At 40.1% G+C, this 21,889-nt stretch overlaps 2 pseudogenes; one reads left to right on the top strand and one right to left on the bottom strand.

Moving 5' to 3' along the window:
- The window catches only part of LOC141415480 (THO complex subunit 1-like), a 73,731-nt pseudogene extending 55,187 nt beyond the window's left edge, over positions 1-18,544 (bottom strand).
- Positions 18,545-18,577: 33 nt separating this feature from the next.
- On the top strand, positions 18,578-20,918 carry LOC109675974 (kelch-like protein 42 pseudogene; annotated as a pseudogene).
- Positions 20,919-21,889: the final 971 nt, after the last annotated feature.

The raw sequence follows: 21,889 nt of genomic DNA, 5'->3' as shown, positions 1-21,889 counted from the left end.
TACATCAGACAAAGGACTGATAACTAGAATATACAGGGAACTCAAAAAACTATACTCTCCCAAAATTAATGAACCAATAAAGAAATGGGCCACTGAACTAAACAGAACTTTCTCAAAAGAAGAAATTTAAATGGCCAAAAAACACATGAAAAAATGATCACCATCTCTAGTCATAAAAGAAATACAAATCAAACCACACTAAGATTCCACCTCACCCCTGTTAGAATAGCCATCATTAAAAACACCATTAATAACAGGTGTTGGCGAGGATGTGGGGAAAAAGGAACCCTCGTACACTGCTGGTGGGAATGCAAACTAGTGCAACCTCTCTGGAAAAAAATTTGGAGGCTTCTTAAAAATCTAAACATAGATCTGCCATATGATCCAGCAATCCCACTCCTAGGTATTTACCAAAAGGAATGCAACACAGGTTACTCTGGAGTCACTTGCACACCCATTTTTATTGCAGTGCTATTCACAATAGCCAAGTTATGGAAACAGTCACTACTGACGAATGGATTAAGAAAATGTGGTATTTATACACAATGGAATTCCATTCAGCCCTGAAGAAGAATGAAATCTTATCATTCGCAGGTAAATGGATGGAACTGGAGAACATCATTATGAGCAAAGGTTAGCCAGGCTCACAAGACCAAAAATCATATGTTCTCCCTCATATGTGGACTTTAGGTCTAGGGCAAATACAGCAATGTGGTTGGACTTGGGTCACATGATAAGGGGAGAGCACACATGGAAGGTATGGGCATAGTTAAGAAACACAAAACATGATAGTATTTGATGTCCCCACTGCAGAGGAACTAATACACAAACTTTATAGCGACAGAAGTCAATATGAAAAGGGGATCAGGAACTAGATAAAAAGACGGTTAGAGATGAATTATCTTAGAATGTAACACAGTTGTACATTGAAGCAATGCTAGGGATCTCTGTATAGCTATCCTTATCTCAACTAGGAAAAATGCTTTGTCTTTCTTATTATTGTTTATACTCTCTTCAACAAACTTAGAGATAAGGGAAGGCACGGGGAGAAATGGCCCAAACAATTTATGCACATATGAATAAATGAATAAAAAAAGGAGAAACTACAGAAAAGTATCTCAGTAAAAAAAAAAAGATGCTTTGAAAAGCTAGCAGTGTTGCCTTGGCAACAGCAACATTGGTATTTTTTGATGGAGTGCCTTTCAGAGAATGGGTTCTGGTGCAGGCCACATGCAGGATCCAGGTCACATGGAAGTCATGAGAGTTTAGTGTGATGCCAGGCCTGGTGTGTTTCTTCACATTCATTCCCACAGCTGTGATGCATGGAGGATCTACCTGCACCAAGGCATGGCTGGGTGTGATGGGGATGGACCAGTGAGCAAGACAGACATCCAAACCCTGTATTCACTGAGCTGCAAAGGCTTATGGAGACACTGGCAAAAAGCAGATTAATAGATTAATTAGCATATTCCAATGAAGACAATAGGCAGGATTTAGAAATAAGAGAATTAGAGAGGGTCCAACTTTGAGTGATCAGGGAAGATCCCCTTTAGATGGTGATATTTAAACTGAGGACTAAACAGACATGAAAAAGACAGCCAGATGAACTGTTATGGGAACCCTATGGGAAGAGTCAATCCATTAGCAAGAACAGCAGGTGCAAAAGTGGTTGCTACCTTGGCTAATCTGAGGAAACACAAGGCCAGAGTGTCTGGAACCTGGTGATCATGGGGGACAGTGGGGGAAGATGTAAGGAGAGAGGCTTGAGAAGAAAGAAACCCTGCTGACACATTTTCACAAGTTGATTTTACCAATCCACAAGTATGGGAAATCTTTCCATCTTCTGATCTCATCTTTGATTTCTCATTTCATTGCTTTACATTTTAAATTTAAAAAGTCTTTGGTTTCCCTTGTTAAATTTATTCCATGGTAATTTATTGTTTTGTAGGCTATTGTAAATAGGATTGTTTCCCTGATTTCTTTCTTAGTCTTTTTGTTGTTAGTATTATAGGAAGGTTACTGATTTCCATGTGCTAATTTTCTGTACTGCTACTTTTCCAAAAGAGTTTATAATTTCTTATAGTTTTGTGGTAGTGTTTTTAGGGTCTTTTAGGTATAGGATCAGGTCATCTACAAATAGGGATAGTTTGACTTCTTCCTTCTGTATTTGAATCCATTTTATATCTTCCTCTTATCTTATTGCTTAGGCTCAAAATTCCCAAACTAAAATGAATAGGAGTGGGGAAAGTGGGCATCCCTGTCTTGCTCCTGATTTTAGTATGAAAGGTTTCAGTTTTCTTCACTTAGTTTAATGCTGGCCATAAATTTGTCATATCTAGCCTTTATTGTGTTGAGGAACATTCCTTCTATTCCTAGTTTCTTCAGTTTTTATCATGAAAAGGTATTGAATTTTGTCAAATTCTTTCTCTGCATCTATTGAGAGGATTGTGTTGTTTTTGTCCTTGCTTTAGTTTATATGCTGTATTACATTTATAGATTTATATATACTGAACCATTCTTGCATCACTGGAATGAAACCAACTTGGTCATCATGTATGATATTTTAGATGTGTTGTTGAATTCTGTTTGACAGAATTTTGTTGAGAATATTTGCATTTATATTCATTAAAGATATTGGTCTATAATTCTCCTTTTTGGTTGCATCTTTATTGAGTTTAGAATGAGTGTAATGCTGGCTTCATAGAATGAGTTTGATGGTGTTCTTTTCCTTTTTATTTCCTGGAAGAGTTTGAGAGTATTGGTATTAGTTCTTCTTTAAATGTTTGGTAAAATTTGGCTGTGAATCCACCAGGTCCTGGGCTCTTCTTTGTGGGGAGCCTCTTTTTTATTGCTTCAATTCCATTGCTTGTAATAGGTCTATTTAAGTAGTTAATATATTCTTGGTTCAATTTTGGTTGGTTATATGCATCGTGAAATTTATTCACTTCATCTAGATTTTCCAGTTTACTGGAATGTAAGTTTTCAATGTCCTCTCTAATGATCTTCTGGATTTCATTAGTATTTATGGTTATGTCTCCTTTATAATCTCTCATTTTATTAATTTGTTTTTTTCCCCATCTTTGTTTTGTCATGTTGGCTAAGGGTTTGTAGATCTTGTTAATCTTTTCAAAGAACTTTTTGTTTCATTGATTCTTTAGTTTTTTGTCTTGATCTGATTGATCTCAATCCTCATCTTTATTATTTCTCTCTGTCTGCTGGTCTTGGGTTTGTTTTGTTCTTGTTTTTCTAGGAGCTTAAGGTGCATAATTGGGTTGTTTATTTAAGATGTCTCTAGTTTTAAATGTAGGCACTTATAGTTATAAACTTTCCCATTAGAATGGCCTTCACTGTGTCCCAAAGATTCTAGTAGATTGTATTTTCATTTTCCTCAGATTCTAGAAACTTTTTGATTTTTCCCCTTATTTCTTCATTCAGCAATGTGATCTTCCATCTCCATGTGTTTGAATATTTTCTGTGGTGTCTTTTGTGGTAGAGCACTAGTTTTACTCCATTGTGATCTGATATGGTACAGGGGGTTGTTTCAGACTTCTTGAGTTTGGTGAGACTTGCTTAGTCTTATTATTTCTCCAAACTATGATGTATTTTGGAGAAAGTCCCATGAGCTGCAGAAAAAAATGTATTGCCTGGATGTTGGGTAAAATACACTGTAGATGTCCAATATGTCCATTTAGTCTAAAGTGTGAAGTAGCTCTGAAGTTTCTTTGTTGATGTTTTGCTTGGATGACCTGTCTACTGGTGATAGTGAGGTAGTCAGGTCTCCTGCTATCATTTTTTAGGGTATATCTGTGCTGTTAGTTCCATTGGAGTTTTGAATGTAGATGTGTGCCCCCACATTACAAACAGTTCTTTGAAGATCTACATTATTTACTGCTTGCTAACTCAAAAGCATATCAACAAGATGGAAGATTCTGAACTATAGTTCCATTATAAAGAAGCTTCGTCCAATGGAAAAACAAGTCAAATTATAAGAATTGTTCATTGTTTTATATGTTTTTAAAAAGTTATTAGCATTTTATCATGGTTCAGGGGATACATTGTGACATTTAAAAACATGCTTAAAATATCTTAATTGGATTCACCCTTTCCCTTCTTCCCTCATCCTTTCCATTTCTTCACAGAGCAGTTTCAGCAGGTTTCATTGTTCTATTTTCATACATGAATCAAAATGCACCCACCATATTCACCCTTCTTCAATCTTTCCTTATGCCCTTCCATTGGGACCCATGCTTGGATAGTAACTGTTTTACTTTCCTTTCCTTCATTGTAAAAAGAGTTTACTGTTATATGATAGTTATACAGGGATATTCGGTGTTACATTTCCATATATACATATTTTATACCTTGAATTGGTTCATCCACCCAATCCTTTCTCCTGCCTAATCCATTCCCCTTCTTAAGGTGACTTCAGCAGAAGATGCATGGCTATTGCCCACCCCTGTCCACTGGGTCTGAGCCATGAGTACCTGGCCCCATGGGGACACCTTCGGAGGGGCAGGAGTGACCCCAGACCCTGCCTCTAAGTTAAGGGACTGGAGACCTGAACAGCTCAGGCCTGGAATCCAATTCTGGGTGACTTGGAGAGAACAGACCTGGCCTGAGGCTTACCCCTCTCTCCTGCTCCATGGAGGGACTTGTGGGGCTGGGAATGCTGAGGTTATGACTGGGATTCTGTTCCAGCTCATGCACAAGGATCAGTCAGGCAGATGAACCCACGAAGACAGATGTACATTCCAGCAACCAATCACTTACAGCTCAGGACTCAACAGAGCAAGGGCTGGGGATCCCTGGGAAAGCCTACACCAGGGTCCACGACTTTACCCCAGGAGGCCAAAGAAGAGGAAGATGCACACTGACCCAGATGCTCCCTTGAACTTTTCTCCAGGGGCCCAGCAGCAAGCCATCCTGGGAACTTGAGTTCCCTAGGATGCTCCTGGCCCTTGGGGATGGAGGCAGGGATGGGAGGAGGGGGGTGGTCAGGGGACAAACACAATGCAGGATATTGGTGGACAATTTTATAGGACCACTCATCTCCTTATGGTTCATTCAGAGTTGAAATACTGGAACCAGTCTCAGAGTGGACTGGGACCACAATGGATGCAGGGCAGCTGTGCAGCCACCTTAATGCTAACTTGCCTGAGGTTTCCAGGAAGCCCAGAGTGAATGACTGTTTTTCTTTCTTTTTGTTTTTTTCTCTTCTCTACTTTCCTTTGCTTTTCTCATTTTCTTTCCTCTCCTTTTCTGTTCTTTTAGCTTTTCTTTTCCTTTCCTCTTTTTTTTAAACAAAGGAGAGGTGAGCACTCAAATGTGAAAAAGAACTTATTTTCCAGTGTAGAAAGCTCTTATCAGCTATAACAGGAAGAGTGGATAGAAAGGAAGACTGGTTTCACAGAATTAGATGCTCTGAATTTCCCTGGTTACTACTGTGTGTATGCTAAAGGGTTTATTGCCTTTTTTAGAAGAGGCAATGACTAAGGTTCAGAACTTAGGCAGCACTAATGGGGCAAGTCATGAGGTCATTCTCCTGCATATGGACCAAGGCTCTGGAGTGCTGCCTGCTTCCCAAAAGAAGTCCACTTCCTGGGTCCCAGGCTTCTGGGGCCACCAGGGGACCCTGCTTTTTGGCTGAGAGCAGGTGCCTGGTCAGCCTAGACTTGCCTATAAAAAAGATAAACAGAAAGCAAAACCTGGGAGGAGATCCCATGGGGAAGGCTCTGACTAAAAATGAGCTCTGCCTCCTGATGAGGTTCAGCTGCTTCTGAAGATTAACCAGGGGTGGAAATGACACTTTGGAATTAAATTACTGCCAGTTTGTTTCCACCCCTCACTCAAATTCAAAACGTCCATTTTTATTTTTGCCAAATTACTTTTTATAAACTTGTTCAGTTTCTTGATTCTTTAAAAATTATTTTCTTTCACCTTAAATTCAGACTAATTGGGACAGCTAGACAGTCTTGTCTGAGAAAGTAGGGCAGATCAGAGATTCTTGGGATTGATTTTGAAGTTTAAAGTGAATTACACAAAGCCTTGGTGCAAATTCTATTGTGAACTTGCTGTCTAACCCCTGCTGATGGAACACCTTTCCTATTGATGTACTGACTACATAATTTAACAAGTAAGCGTTGGGCTGTACTTATTTAGTAGTACAGAAGAAGCCCTATCATTTTATGGTTAATAGATCTGTCTTCTAGAAGTAGAGCAGCAGTCGCTTCGTGTTAATTTGATGCATGTCACTGGATAACATCAGAGACTAGCTTGATATCTGCACCAGAGACCAACTCTTTATTCCTTATGTTCTATTGAATAGAATAAGGCCCCAGTTTAGTAAACAGATTTCTGTATTGCTGCTGAAAAATGAGCAGTCAGCCCTAGGATGGACACTCAGTCTAGCAAAGCCCCACAGTGATGTTTAGTAAGCTGAACAGTACAGTTGAACTTAAAATCTAGCAGGATCCTAAGGATATAATCTCACTTTTAGTAAACAAATTCCTCAGGGCAATCCTGTTGCTCGTTTCTCTATTTCATATTCCAGTTTTCCATTTGGAATTTACACAGACTGACTTAGGAGGAAGAGTGTCATGTGCTATATCACTAACAAGATTTTTTCAAACCTTGCTACTTGGGACATAGAGTTTGAGAAGATTGAGGTTTGAAGCCAGCCCAGGCAAATAAATAGTAGATCCCATCTCAACCAACAAGCTCCACATGGCTGAGCATGCCTGTACTCCCAGCTATAAGAGAGGTATAAATGGGAAGGATCAGATGCGCAACAATCTGATACTCTACACAAAAACTAACTAAAGTAAAAAATGCTCTTGGGGCATTGCCAAAGTGGTAGAGCACCTGACTTGTGAGCACTCAAGCATAGGTCCTGAGTTCAAACTCCAGTATCACCAAAAATAATTTTTTTATCCTTTGGTAGGATTCTTGATTCAACCACTACTTCAATCCAATTTTTTATCCAAATTGTTTGCAAATCCAGGACTAAATAATATCATCATAGATCACCACATTCTTGAAGTTTTTCAGTTACTGAATACATCTAATGAACTTCAAAAAGGCATTTCAAGGCTGTTTTCCTGAGTTTCAACTCAAAGACATTTCTCAAGTATGTACACATTCAAAGTGCAAGCCAGGGACAGCAACCCAAACTGATGAGTATGACAACTTTCCTAAACTCAAGGAGTTGAAGATCTCATGAAGAAGAGGTAGGAAAATGGGCATGAGCATTTATGGTATGAATTAAAGTAAAATAACTATCATTTTAAAAACATACAAAGATAAAGCTATGAAACGTCAAGTGCAAATGAAAGAGGGATATTATGTTGTAAAGTATGAAGGAAAAGATTTTGAGCCTTGAAGGACTGATTGGATTAAAGGCAGAGACAGAGTGGGTAATTAATTTAAGCCCTCTCTCTATATATATTACTCTCCACAAAATGCCAGGGATGTCCCAGGAATATTAGTTGAGTTTGGAAGTATTTGTATATGAGCAGTAAGATTTGGAGATGTTTTGATTTGGGGGATTAGTTTGTAGGGTCTTCTATGTCAGGATATAACAATAGTGAGCCTTTGATTGTTGCAAAGCAACATCAGTTTGATCAAAGTCACTGTGACAGAAGGATGGATGGAAGGAACAGTTGACAGAATATTAAGGAACAAATTAGGAGACTGATGTAGCTGTCCAGGCTGAGATTAGGATTTGTTATAGTGTAGCAGCTGAGAAGAAAAGGAGGGAGATTGAAGAGAACATACAAATGCAGTCTGTGGAATTTTTCAGTAAACTCTCCATGAAGGACTAAAGATGAGCAGGATGGGGATGATTTGAAGATTTTGACCTTGATACCTATGATTGTTGATGTAACCACTGAAAAGTAGGAGCAAGGTGAAGGATCTGAGTTTTCAGATAATTCTAATAGAGGAGTTGAACAAGTTTGGTGCTTAGGAGAATTTGAGAATTCAATATATGCCGAGAATTGTTAGTTGTGTCCTTGTAAGAACTTATCCAAAGAATGAGCGGGATGAGAGGAAGAAAGAGAGCACTAACTAGTTTTTGTGGGAAAACTACTCTTTAGAGTCAGAGGTAATGATAGCAAGCGGAGGTCACTGAAAAAGGGAGAAGCAGGGTGATCTTGATGCCGAGTTGTGGAGAGCAGAGTCAACAAAAGGGAAGAAGCAACATACAGGTGGCCAAACCTCATGAAAGCAAGAGAAATTTATGCATCTACTTTTATCAAGAAGTTTAATCCTTGTATGTGTTATCGTATGTGCATAGTCACTGGATTTCTCAGCAAAAATTTTCTTTAACAGAGGAAGACTTCTAGAAAAGAGTTCTTCTTTTCTTCAGAGGACGTGCAGCCAAAAAATCAGTCAGGATGATAGCAATGATTTGTGTTTCTATAATGCTTCCTGCTGCCATTTATACATGTTAACCTGAAGCACACTTGCTTAGAGCAGGTTTTGTTATTGTTATCTTTTAATAGAGGAGGAAATCGGTACACAAGAAGTAAAGTAATTTTCTAAAAGTTATTCAGCAAATCAGTAATAGAGTTTTCCTTGCCTTATTTTACAAATTAAGAAACTAAAATCCCAGGTCATCTGAAAGCTCAAGGATCCCAGAGCTGTGCTGTTCACACTGTGGTCTCCTTTAGGTTAAGCATTAATTTTCCCCAAAGGAATCTTAAAAATGTATTTACTCCTGAGAAGAACAGCTTGGGAAACTATTAATTAGTATTAATTAACTTATGTGACCCATTTAAGTCATCATTGCAACTTGGCTGCTAAATGAAGATCAACTTGAAAAAGTTTGTAAGGTAAGTAACAGGACTCTGCTTAACTTCAAAGAGGCAAAGTGATCTGAGCCTAAGACAGGACAATTCTCTGAAGACTGAGTTAGAAGCTTAGGGATTTTTCATTAATGTGGTGGTATAGCAAATGTGTCTCTGTCTTCATGTTTCTATCTCTATTGCTCTCTCTATTAAAATTGTTCCTAACCAGTAATCTTTTCCTTTGTCTAAAACGTCCAATAAACTCTCACCCCCAAATTATAACAGGCAAAAACAGCATTGGAAATGCAATGGCAAGAAAAGAACTGTCCATCAACTCCTGGCCCTTCATGGAAAGAGGACTGGGACCTCCTGGCTCAGGCTTGTTATGGCCTCATGAGAGAGCTTGTTCCAGTATCAATGAAGGATTGCTGAGCAGTGTTCTCAGGAGTGCAGGTTCTTTTCTTAGCCTGCAGTTTTGCTTCTCAACCCTCTCCCCACACTGCTGTCAACATGTAACAGTACTGCTCTGCATGGGGAACCAAATTAGTGACTGTGCAGAGTGAACACACATGAACCTGGCAGTAGACAGAGGCTCTGAGTGATTCACTGTGAGGTGGCTGAACTTATACTTGTGCATAAGAGGTTCAGCAATGACCTTATGAGAATAACTAGTCTAGTATTCCACAGGTAATACTTTTTCTACTGCCACCTGGGTCCTCTTCCACAGAATGTCTATCAGTGAACTGATGAGAGAAGTATGCAGCCTGTGACCTTTAGGAATCTCTGTTGTCAAACCAGTGAAGCATATAGGTGGCTACATTTTTATTTTCCTCCGAACTGAATCTGAATTTGATCAGTCTTGAAACCTCAAAGTACTATGCTTTTGCTAAAACTCTGCATCTTCCCCCCTTTCTCACCCAAGAGCACCATGGAGAACTCAAGAAACAGGTCAATGAAAACAAGATGAAACCCTAAGGAGTAGTGAAAATCAGATATTAATGAGGGATCAGACATCACAATATATTGGACTCAGAAACTTAAGTGCAGTGTTTTGATTTTACTATTGAAAAAGAAGATGCCATTTATTCAAAACAATCTTGGGATTCAGAGATATAAAAGGTGCATAGATGGTACCTCACCTCTTGTTTCTCAAGGTCGTATCAAAGACAATGATCATATTTGAATTAAGAATTTTGAAATATAAACTAGGATTTCAAAATACAAATTTCAAAATATAAATTTTGATATCTTAAGTTACCATATTGCCATGATTTGCTGATTCTATTCTTTTGGCATTTAAAAAAATGTCTGTTGCTTTATGCTTACCTGAATGGTCCTGGTATAATTCAGTTGCATCTGAATCAGTGACTCAAGTTAAGATAGAAGTGGGTAGAAGGCTACCAAGAAAGAATTACAGCAGGGATCAGTAGGATGCGAGCCTGGGAATGTCTGTTTCTCTGTCTTTGACTTATTTAGCAAGATTGGATGTCATCTTGGTTGTTCTAGCATTGATGCTCTTCCAGTTCCAGTATTATTTCTTACAAAGGCTATGGCTTGATTTTTGGTTTTCTGGGGAAATTTAAATGGATATAGTTAGAGCACCTGGCAGAGTGGTCTGCATCAGGATGTCTTCTCTGACTGTACATTTCCCTCGCTTTCTCCTGTGCTCTTCTGTGATGCCTATTCTCCCTAGAACTCCCTTCACTTCCCTATATGTTCTGGTCCTACTACAATCTGCCTACATCACAGAATTGCTTCTCCCATGTTCTCATCCTCCTACAATCTGCCTACAGTACAGAATTGTTTCCTTAGAGAAGTCCTCTCATTAATTTTACCATCTGTGGAAAACTCTACTCTTTTATCTATTTGTAAGCTTGCTATGTTCTGGTTTGTACATTCAAAAATATTTAGAATTGTTTAAAGGAGGCTTGGCCCCTTTAAAAAGCAGCTTCAGCAGGCAGGATAACTCAGGCCATAATGAAAACCAAAGCTGTTGAGAGCTACAGCTGACTGGTCCTTTCCTATGCAGATTTATGGAGCAAGGAGGGGACTGAAGAAAGAGCTAAGGGAAGATTCACCAGAGAGTTGGTGAACCAGACAAGAAGGCCCTCAGCTCAGGCTCTCAGGAAGACAGGCTGACTCAAGGAATCAGTAGCACTTAAAGCTGGACTGGACTTTTATAATCTCAATAATGTCAACTTCTTCACACTCCTTATTTTAAAAAAGGTCAAATGATTTGCTGAAGGTCATGTAACTAGCAAATAGAGCTTCAGAATGCTTCTGAGGCCAACTGCAGTTTCTTTTCATTATGTTGTGTGGTTGCTGAACACACAGTAGGTTGCCAATATATGTGTGTCCAATGAATGACTGGACAAACACATCAATGAAAACCAGTGGGTGTGATATACATATCTAGCATCTCCCTGAACAGCTTTAAAAGTTAGGAGTCAAGTGAGAGAAAGATAGTAGGTCCTGTTACATCAATGTTCTTCTCTGGATGAAGTCACATTTATTTGATGTCTTAGTTAATCTCAAACCTGAAGTGCCTTCAAGGCCTTTGGTGGGCACTGACTGTATCATGAGCCAAGCAAATGAATGTGAGTAAAGCTGAGCAACTAATCTCACTTGAACATAAAATGCTTTATATAAGGAACAATTATGTTTTTCAAAACTTCAGTTCTTTTGCTTTTAGATAGCTTGAAAACAGTACCTCATTTTCTACAGTCTTCCTAGTGAATAAATCTCTTAGTTCTTGTAGTCATTTCATACTTATTTCTTATCTTGATCACTGCAATGCAGATTTGACACTAATGAGGTCAAGGGCCCAGTGCCATATAAGACTTCCCTCACCAGGCACCAGCTGCAAGTTCAGGGCTACCTAGGTCTTCAAGAAATCAAACACTTTTTGTTATAGTCTTTCAGCATGGTATGTTACACTTCACCTCTAGTCACCAAAATAGGTTTTGTGTGTGCGTGTGTATGTGTGTGTGTGTGTGTGTGTAGGCATGCACATATGGTTTTTCCTCTACCAATAGTCATTTCTCTAGCATACACAAAGTGTCTTACAAGTTAACTAGATTTTGACATTTTCTACTCGGAGATCCTGTCACATCCCACAGGGTTAGGGCTCAGTCCCATAAAACTGCCCCCAACTTCAGCTGTTGGTTGTAAGACCTAAGTTGTGACCTTTATTTTAATCAACCCACTACCAATTAGAGGTTCCCATTGTCCCCTTCTCAGGTTTTATTAGTTTGATAGAATAGCTCACTGAACTCAGGGAAACACATGTACAAATAATACAGATGAACAGCCTGATGAAAGAGATGCATAGAATAAGGTATGTGGGAAGGTGGATGAAGTCACTGTGTCCTCTCTGGGCATTTATTCAATAGTCTAGAAGCTCTCTGAACCCTGTCCCTTTGATTTTTATGGAGACTTCATTATGTAGGCATGATTGATTACACCATTGGCCATTAGTAATCAAGTCAACCTTTAGCTTCTCTCCCATCCTTGGAGATTGTTGAAGAGGTCCTGAAAGTTTTAACACTTTACTTACATGGTTGGTTCCCCTGGAAATGAGCCCTCATCCTGAGGCTATCAGGAAGCGCATCAAGAGTCATCTCATTAGAGCAAAAGGTGCTCCTATACTCAGGACATTCCAAGGATTCAGGATCTCTCTGTCAGTCACTCAAATTGCTCAGGAAATTATAAAGATGTTAGGATTGCTTCACCATGAACCAGGGTCAAAGAACAAGTATTATAACAAGTGACCATTAGAACAAAAGATTGCATTAGTACCCTATTTTACATAGGGTTCAGTAACCCTATCTCAGGAACTAGGAGCAGAGACCAAATACATATCTCACAATACCACACCAGGCTACTCACAGTTCAGCCATTTGGTTGTGAATTTGGGCTTTTGAATAAAACACCCTCTCAGGTTTGACAATTCAGTAGAATAACTCATAAAACTAGAGAATTCTGGATTACATTTTTATTAGAGAGGATTCAAATCAGGACCAGACAATTGAAGATACCTGTAAAGCAAAGTCTGGGATTGTCCCAAGAACCTTCTATGTCCTCAGAATGTTCACCTTGTGCTCTAACAAAATACAACAAACTGGGTGATATAAACATCAAACATTCCTTAAGGTTCTAAAGACTGCAACTCTCAGGTCAGGGTGCCATCAGGGTCAGGTTCTTAGGAAGACCCTCCTTTTATAGACAGCTGGTAGAAAGAGGGTTTCGTGTATGTTAAGCGAGTGCTCTAGTATTTGAGTTACACTCCCAGAACTTTTGTTTTCAATTTTGCTTTTGAGACAGAGTCTCAATGCTACCTTTGCCCACACTGGTCTTGAATCCGCTTGCCTCTGACTCCAGAGTAGTACAGATGTGGGTTACTATATCTGGCCTATGGCCTCTTTTTATAAGAGCGCTAACACCATTTCTGAGGGTTCATTTTTGTAATCTAACTCCAAAGCCTCCACCTCCAAATATCACCACATTTGGGATTTGATTTCAATGTGAGAATTTGGAGGGAACACAAACAGTCTATAACACCTTCCCAGTGTATCACTGTGTATCAACCAGAAATTTACCTGAGCTTCAGTGTCCACAGTTTTCATTGGGGTTTTATTGTGTAGGCCTGATTAATTGAATCATAGCTGTGTGGTTGAACTAAAATCCATCTCCCTTCCTCTCTCTAAGTGTTAAGCTGATGTCCCAGGTTCAAAGAGCCAACCCTCTAATCACACTTGGCCTTTCTGGTGTGCACAAGACTACCTCCTAAGTCACTCAACTATCAGGGCCCATTATGAATAACAAAGACAATCATATCACTTTATGAAATTCTTAGGATATCAAGGGAAACTTCTAGGAAAAAATATTAATTATCCAATGTAATTATCTTACTCTATCAATATTTTATTAAATAATATATTTTGTTTAGAAAGACAAATAAGTGAATCTATATAAAGAATTATTCCAACTAGTAGCTCTTCAAGAGAGAAGATTCCTCACTGAGCTGTGGTTTTGCTTTCAGGTCCACACTGGGATTTATAGACCCTGGGTCCCCATGACTATTAATATGTACTTAATATGAGCCTTGCTGACTCTCGACCACAAAGGACAGTGTCATGGTACCACTGGGATGATCTGGTTCTATTGCTACATCCCAGGAGAAATAGACATTTCAAATAAATAATATGCTACAATATTAAATTCTATTACTAATATTCCATAAATAATAGCTAACATTTACTGATGAGGTAAAAAACAAAACAAAACAAAACACTGTGTTCAGCTTAGTGCATACATTATCACATTCAATTCCCAACAGCTATAAGAGATAAGGATTACTGTCATCTTACTTGACAGATGAAGAAGTAGGTGTCACCAGAAGTCAAGAGATGAGACCCAGGCCCTTGAGTTAACATGTGGAGCAAGTGGGGACTCTAATTGCTGTCTAGCAGTCAGACTCTAACTGTGAACCATATACTGAACTGTTTATGTGACTGGTCTGCCAGGCCATATCAGGGTATAAACCACATATGAGTAAGAAACTTTTATATAGCCATATGACTTACATTGGTTATTATCCATTTCTAATGTTTACAGTTATTTGTGTTCTATTTTACTTTTACTTCTAAGGATTTATAGTATACTAATTGAGAGGACAGACTGTAATGGCTTTACTTAAAGTGACTGACCACTTGACCTCTCTGCTACTTAATTTCTCCATCTGTAATTGTATCATAGTAATATTTGGGGTTTGTTGTGAGAAAATCCAAGGAGTTCTTACACATTGCACAATTTTTAGCTATTGTTATTTTCTTCTCAACATTTGGAGGTAGGAATACCTTTAACATTTTATACTTTTATTTCTCTAAGCATTTGCTTTTTAAGGAGAAAGATCATTTTTCCTGTCTTACAGCTGAAATGCTGGCTTAAAACCTTTTTTTCAAAGCCACCCACATTATTCCATCTTTTTCTGCTGATAAATTCCTTTTTAGTCTTTCAAAACCCAGCTCAATTGTCACCTTCTGTGATGCCTCCCAGCCCCTTCCACTCCCTTAAGGCCCCTCACAGAAAGCTTTCCACTCTCTGCCAATCATACAACACTTTGAGCCCCTGCTGTCTTGGGATGTACCATCACTTTTGATAATATAATTTTTGCCTCTGCTGTGGAAATATGGACTCCAAGAGCCAGACCCTGTGCAGTGCTTCATAATCTTCAAGACTGAATGCAATTTAGAGCACAATTGAGTTTACAGAATTTTTTTCTGTAGATTTAGCCTAAATTTACTCTTCTTTGTCTAGTTAGAGGGTCCTCAGTATCTGCTCACTGAGGCTTTTGCCATCCCAGCCACTTTCTCCTGCCCCCAAATCATGTCTTGTATCCTGTCACTACAACACATGCCTGGGACAATTGATTTCTAAAGAGAAAAGGTTTATTTTAGCTCACAAATTTAGAGGTTTTGGTCCATGATCAGGCAGACTCATTGCTTCTAGGCTTCTTAAAGAGGTGCTGGATGGCAATCGTGGGAGATTATATGATGGACCAAACAGCTTACCTGGAAAGCAGGGAGAAAAAGACAAAGAAAGATGCTGAGGTCCCATAATTCCCTTTGAGGGCTCTTCCCTCCAATACCTAAAGACCTCCTCCCAGGCCCCATCTCTTAAAGGTTTAACCAGCTCCTAATAGTGCCTCTCTGTGGGGCAAGCCTTTAACACATGGACCTTTGTGGGGATACTTAAGATTCAAAACCATACCATATCTCTTTGATTAATCTCAGCCTCTACATTGTATTAAACTGTAACAAATATTTATTGAGTTCCTACTCTCATATATCCTAACAGGGAAGCCTAACTACTCCCACTCCTATAAAATAGGGTAGTCTTCTATGTAACCTCTGGACATAATAAGCTCTCTGACAAAGTATGTAGCATCATAGAGAAAGGCATAGGCATAATCAAAGAAGAAGGGAGATGGTCTCCCCATTTCCCAGTTGTGTCTAATCAACCTTGGAAGTAAAACAAGTGGCTAATACTTTGCTTCTAATGGTGATGTGCCTCACTATAGGGATGTAAAATGTGTACTGGATGAATACACTGCATTAAGCAGCTTGCTTTTCAATGAGAAAGACTGGCAAATATATTAAGCCCTCAATTTCATTCATTATTAACATAATTTCATATCCTGAGTACTTCTTTATTTCCCAAATCATCATATTCCTAGTTTGGAATAGTGAAGCTATGATAATGATTTAGAATCAGACATTTCTTCTTAGTTTGAGTAGCTCTGAAGTAGAGATTCAGGTAAAGAAGATATTTGATTATCTTACTTGTCCAAAGTCATGAATAACAGAGTTATGATTTCAACTGAAGGTATAAAGTAGATGCTATTGTTGCATAAGGCAATTCCAGGAAACCCTAGTGGGGAAGAAGGGATGTGCATTGGAATAAAAAAGTCAATGAAGGATTTGTTGTCAAGAACGTTATCATTATGAGAAACCAGAGCTTGATCCTATAGAGAAAACTGGGAGCCCTGTGAAGTTGTCAAAACCAAAATGGAGGCACTATGTCAAAACTTAACAAAATGAAGAGGCCATGGGGCCACATATTTACTTGATAACAAGAATTATCAGAAAACACTTTGCCAAAACTACAACCTTGGATAAAGGTCACTGCAACCTTGTACAAAAATGCTTCTATGAGGATTCCTACACAACAGTCAACCCTGTCATTGATTCTTAAAGCCAAGGATAATTGTTTCAAAACAACTTATATAATCATCTTCATTTTACATTTCAAAACTCTTGTATTCTTTTGCTTCCTTAGATATGGCTATAATCTGCTATGGCACACATATCCTGGATTGCAATCCACTGTCATTCATTCCCAAGTAAATTGTTTTCTTTCAGAGCCTTTCTTTCCGTTGTCATTCAGGTTGATATTCCCTTCAAGGGCTGAGTGAGCTGGGATATTTGTACACCAATTCCTGTCAGCCATTGGTTGAGAGCTGTTCCAGAGGAGATGCTTGGCAAGCCTTAAGTGGGCAACAGAGGTACAAAAGGCATCAGGCAAAGAAATGCAGGTGGTGATAGTTGGGAGATTAGAAGCTGGAAGCCAACAACCAGGCAAGGCATGAGCATCTACTCTTCCTCAGTTTGAATCCTGGCTCTGCCACTCATGACTTTGGAAAAGTTAGATAATATTTCTGTGTCTCAGTTCCTCATTTGTAAAAGAGTCATAAGAACACCTGCTTTGCAATGCTGTGAAGATCAAATGAGATCCTGTGTGTAAATTACCAGGCATATAGTGAAGTCTGGGAAATCATATGGTCCTACTAAATCAGTGTTTAATGTGTCTGGCTATTTCATTCATTGCCTGAGTAGTTCATTCATTTTTCAATTAACCACTTTTCCAGGATGATTACCATAAACAGGTAACGTAAATGTCTCAAAGTTTTAGGCTTTGGGTCTCTGGTTCTAGGATGTCCAGTTAAGAGTGACCAGTGATGGCATCATCCTTCTATGTTTGTGGAACATGTAGCCAGCATCACCTTGGAAGGTTTTAGAATCTGATTTAGTTGTAGGCTTGTATAGAAATATATTTTCTAAACTTCTCAGGTGAACATTGCTTATTGATCTTTTTTATTTCCCCCACTGACCTCTATGCCCACATTATTATTTTTTTTTGTCTGGTTTGTTTATTGTTTTTTTGTTTTGTGTTTTTTTTTCATTTTTCTTTTATTATTCATATGTGCATACAAGGCTTGGTTCATTTCTCCCCCCTGCCCCCACCCCCTCCCTTACCACCCACTCCACCCCCTCCTGCTCCCCCCCTCAATACCCAGCAGAAACTATTTTGCCCTTATCTCTAATTTTGTTGTAGAGAGAGTATAAGCAATAATAGGAAGGAACAAGGGGTTTTGCTGGTTGAGATACTATGCCCACATTATTAAGAATTTTGACTCCACAATGGGCATCCCAATCTAAAAGAAGAATTACTTCAGCTTCCCTCATTTCATGGGCAAAAAAAATGCCAAGAAAGAGCAATTTACCAGGAATATCTGTAGAGCAAAACTTCTATAATCAGCTTGTAATTACTTACAGAATTTAGTAACATAATCTCAAATGGCTTTTTGAAGATTGGAGGGTCAATGATGACCTTGGAATGCTGAAATGTGAAAACATTGTGTTGACGTTATTATGCACATAAATCTGATTTTCTGTAACTTTATAGACAGTGAATGTTACATCTTGAAAATTTAAGAAAAATGAACCTAATCATCCCAATTAGCAAGGTCCTGAAAGTAATTAGTGTAGGCTGAACAGAAATCAGGCAACAGGGGAGTGAAAAATTTAATCAGACTTGAAATTCTGACCTATGAAATGTGAAAAGGTTTCAAACCTCTGATGTTTTTGTACTTAGCACTTTGAAGACCATTTGTCTGATAAATTTTACAGTGAGTAGATAGAAGCAGGGATTTTCCATTCCATGCAATTGGTTTCAGTGTTAATACACATCCCTGTGTCAGAGTCTGATACAGATGTAACTTGTGAAATCTTGATAAATTCTTGCAGCTTTAAAGGAAACAGGTCCACTCTCAACAATTCCTATCGGGAACCGCCCCACCGGGCGCCGTCGGGTGCCCGGCGCGCGGTCGCCCGGCCTTTTTTGGTACTGCGGGAGCAGCGCAGTGCAGGGCCGCCCCTCCACGGTGGGGGAGCTGCACAGCTCGGCCGGGCCGCCATCCTTCGGCGCGCCCCACCCACCCGGAGCGCGCCCCCAGCTATGTCGGCCGAGGAGATGGTGCAGATCCGCCTGGAGGACCGCTACTACCCGGTGAGCAAGAGGAAGCTTATCGAGCAGAGCGACTACTTCCGCGCCCTCTACCGCTCCGGCATGCGCGAGGCCCTGAGCCCCAAGGCCGGCGGCCCGGAGGTGCAGCAGCTGCGCGGCTTCAGCGCGCCGGGCCTTCGCCTGGTGCTCGACTTCATCAACACCCGCGGCGCCCGCGAAGGCTGGCTCCTGGGCCCGCGCGCCGAGCAGGGCGGAGAGGGGACGCGGATAAGGACGCGGACGAGGGGAGCCTGCTGTCCGAGCTGGTGGAAGCCGCCTCCTTCCTGCAGGTCACGTCCCTGCTGCAGCTGCTGCTGTCCCAGGTGCGGCTGGGCAACTGCCTGGAGATGTACCGCCTGGCGCAGGTGTATGGGCTCCCCGACCTCCAGGACGCCTGCCTGCGCTTCATGGTCCTGCACTTCCATGAGGTGCTGTGCAAGCCCCAGTTCCAACTCCTGAGCTCTCCTCCCCAAGCCCCGGGGGACATCAGCCTCAAGCAGAGGCTGAGGGAGGCCCGAATGGCTGGAACTCCTGTTCTCGTGGCCCTGGGGAACTTCCTCGGGGGACCCCCTGACCCCGCATCCCTACCAAGGGGAACCCCCGTCCATGCTCAGGTATGAGGAGATGACGGAGCGCTGGTTCCCGCTGTCCAACAACCTTCCTCCCGACCTGGTGAATGTCAGGGGTTATGGGTCCGCCATCCTGGACAACTCCCTGTTCATCGTGGGCGGGTACAGGATCACCAGCCAGGAGATCTCCGCGGCGCACTCCTACAACCCCAGCACCAATGAGTGGCTCCAGGTGGCCTCCATGAACCAGAAGAGGTCTAACTTCAAACTTGTGGCGGTTATTTCAAAACTTTGCCATTGGTGGGCAGGCCGTTTCTAATGTTGAATGTTACAATCCTGAGCAAGACATGTGGAATTTTGTGGCACCCTTACCAAATCCTCTCGCTGAGTTCTCTGCATGTGAGTGTAAGGGGAAAGTTTATGTCATTGGAGGATATACTACCAGAGACTGAAACATGAACATCTTGCAGTACCGCCCCTCTTCCGACATCTGGACGCTCTTTGAAACCTGTGATGTGCATATTCACAAGCAGCAGATGGTGTCTGTGGAGGAGACCATCTACATCGTGGGGGGGTGTCTCCACGAACTGGGGCCTAACGGGAAGAGCAGCCAGAGTGAGGACATGCTCACTGTGCAGTCCTACAATACCATCGCCCGGCAGTGGCTCTACCTCAAGGAGAACACATCCAAATCAGGCCTGAACTTGACTTGCGCACTCCATAATGGTGGTATCTTCATCATGAGTAGAGACGTTACCCTGTCAACCAGCTTGGAACATCGAGTTTTCCTCAAGTACAACATCTTTTCAGATAGCTCGGAAGCATTTCGGCGTTTCCCAGCCTTTGGACACAACTTGCTGGTTTGCTCCCTTTATCTGCCCAATAAAGCAGAAACGTGATGAATTGACTTAATAGTTAAAAGAAACCTGGTTCAAGACAAAAGAAAATGTGGTATTCTACTTCGAGGGAGACTGATTTCTAAAGAGAAAAAGTAGGTTAAAGTAGGCCACATGTGTACTAGTAGGAGCTGTAAATAAGCTTGCCTGATCTAATTACTTGAAAACTTGTGGAAAAAAGAGACCAACTTTATTATTTTTTTAAATTATTTTTAAATTATGGGAGCAAATCCATGATTTTATCTAAACAAAATACTCTTGGGCCAGTGACTAAAACTGATTCATTGAGTCTGCTTGGGAAGGGGCCAATGTCAATAAGTGACATGATTGGGAAAGGTGATTTTAAAATGTTTTATTTAGGTCACTTGAAATATTTCTTTATTGTTTTCAATGTATTTGACAAATGTCAATATTAGCATTGTCCTCACTGCACCTCCATCACACCACACCAATAAATTCCTATGTTCAGATAAAAAAAAAACAATTCCTATAGACTGTTGATTTGTCACACATAGGATATTTTCATTCCTCTTTGTAAAGTTTGAAAAATTTATTTTCTATACATTCCCAAAGGAATTTCAAGGTTATGTAACTTATTAACAATTTATTTATAAAAACATAGACATTTCTGAAAGACAAAACTTAAAAAGGAATTGTAAACATGGTTAATGGATGAGAAATCCTTGAAAGATTAGTGTTTACTTATTTAGATGAGTTTTGTTTTATTTTTGTAATTTTCAAACCTATACAAATTAGAGAGCATAGGATAATGAACTCTTTTCATTTATCACCAAGTTACAACAAGACATTTTAGAAGTGACAGAAGCCTCTGTAAATTTCATCTCAATCTCCAATAAACAAAACTATACTATTCAACTGTAAATAAATTTCTTATTTCTGAGATTTTGGTTTATTAGCTTATTTTCTTTCCTGGTCAAACACTCACTTTGTCTCTGCTTCTCTGTTTCTTCCTCTCTTTCTTTCATTGGCTAGCTCAGTCTTGTACACCTGGGCTTTCCAAGGATTAGAAATGACCCAGAACACATTACCTTCTTCTGACCCATGGAGTGCTCCAAATCCCCTTGATATGAAGACAGCAGCTGGTCTAGAAAAGATGACCAGCCAGAATGGCCAACAGTTTGGGACAGATTTCCTAGGTCAATAAGGAGGGAATTATATCGGTTCAAACTTTGCTTAACTTGAGGGAAAAAGATTTCCGGATCAGTGAGATTTTCCACTAGAGGATGGAGATGAATCTTCATTTCTTTGGGGGTAATTTTAGCCATTTGCTCCTAAGAATGTGTCTTTATTATGAATCATGAATGAGAGAAAATGAGTCGGGGATGCTAGAATATTATTTTTGTATTTCACTGGAACTATTTATGCTGAGCCGCTTTCACTTACTACCTCCTGTGCCACCACCTGCCAGAAGCAGCCCGCCTCATCGGAGCGCCGTCTGGCATTGCTGGAGCACGAGGGCCCTGGCCTCCCTGTGAAGGTGCTGTATGCTGCCACTGCAGGCCAGCAGCCCCTCCTGCTTGAACGTAGTTGGCACCTACAGGATGAGCAGGAGTCGTTTATTTTCTGGTCCAAGGATTCTAGCTAAACCATATCCACTTGCTATGAAATCACAAACTGATAGAAAAAAAATGTCTTCTCTGAAAAGAATGTTTTCCTCTATTGTGAAAGCAAGTCAAATAACAATTTGTTGGTAACATAGGACTGCAATGTGTGTATGTGTATTATATATGTATTAATATATACAGATTAATGTCAATTCACCTTTACTTCT

This window comes from Castor canadensis, chromosome 13 (assembly GCF_047511655.1).
Source record: "Castor canadensis chromosome 13, mCasCan1.hap1v2, whole genome shotgun sequence".
Classification (NCBI taxonomy): domain Eukaryota; kingdom Metazoa; phylum Chordata; class Mammalia; order Rodentia; family Castoridae; genus Castor; species Castor canadensis.
This window is presented reverse-complemented; position numbering and strand designations above follow the sequence as displayed.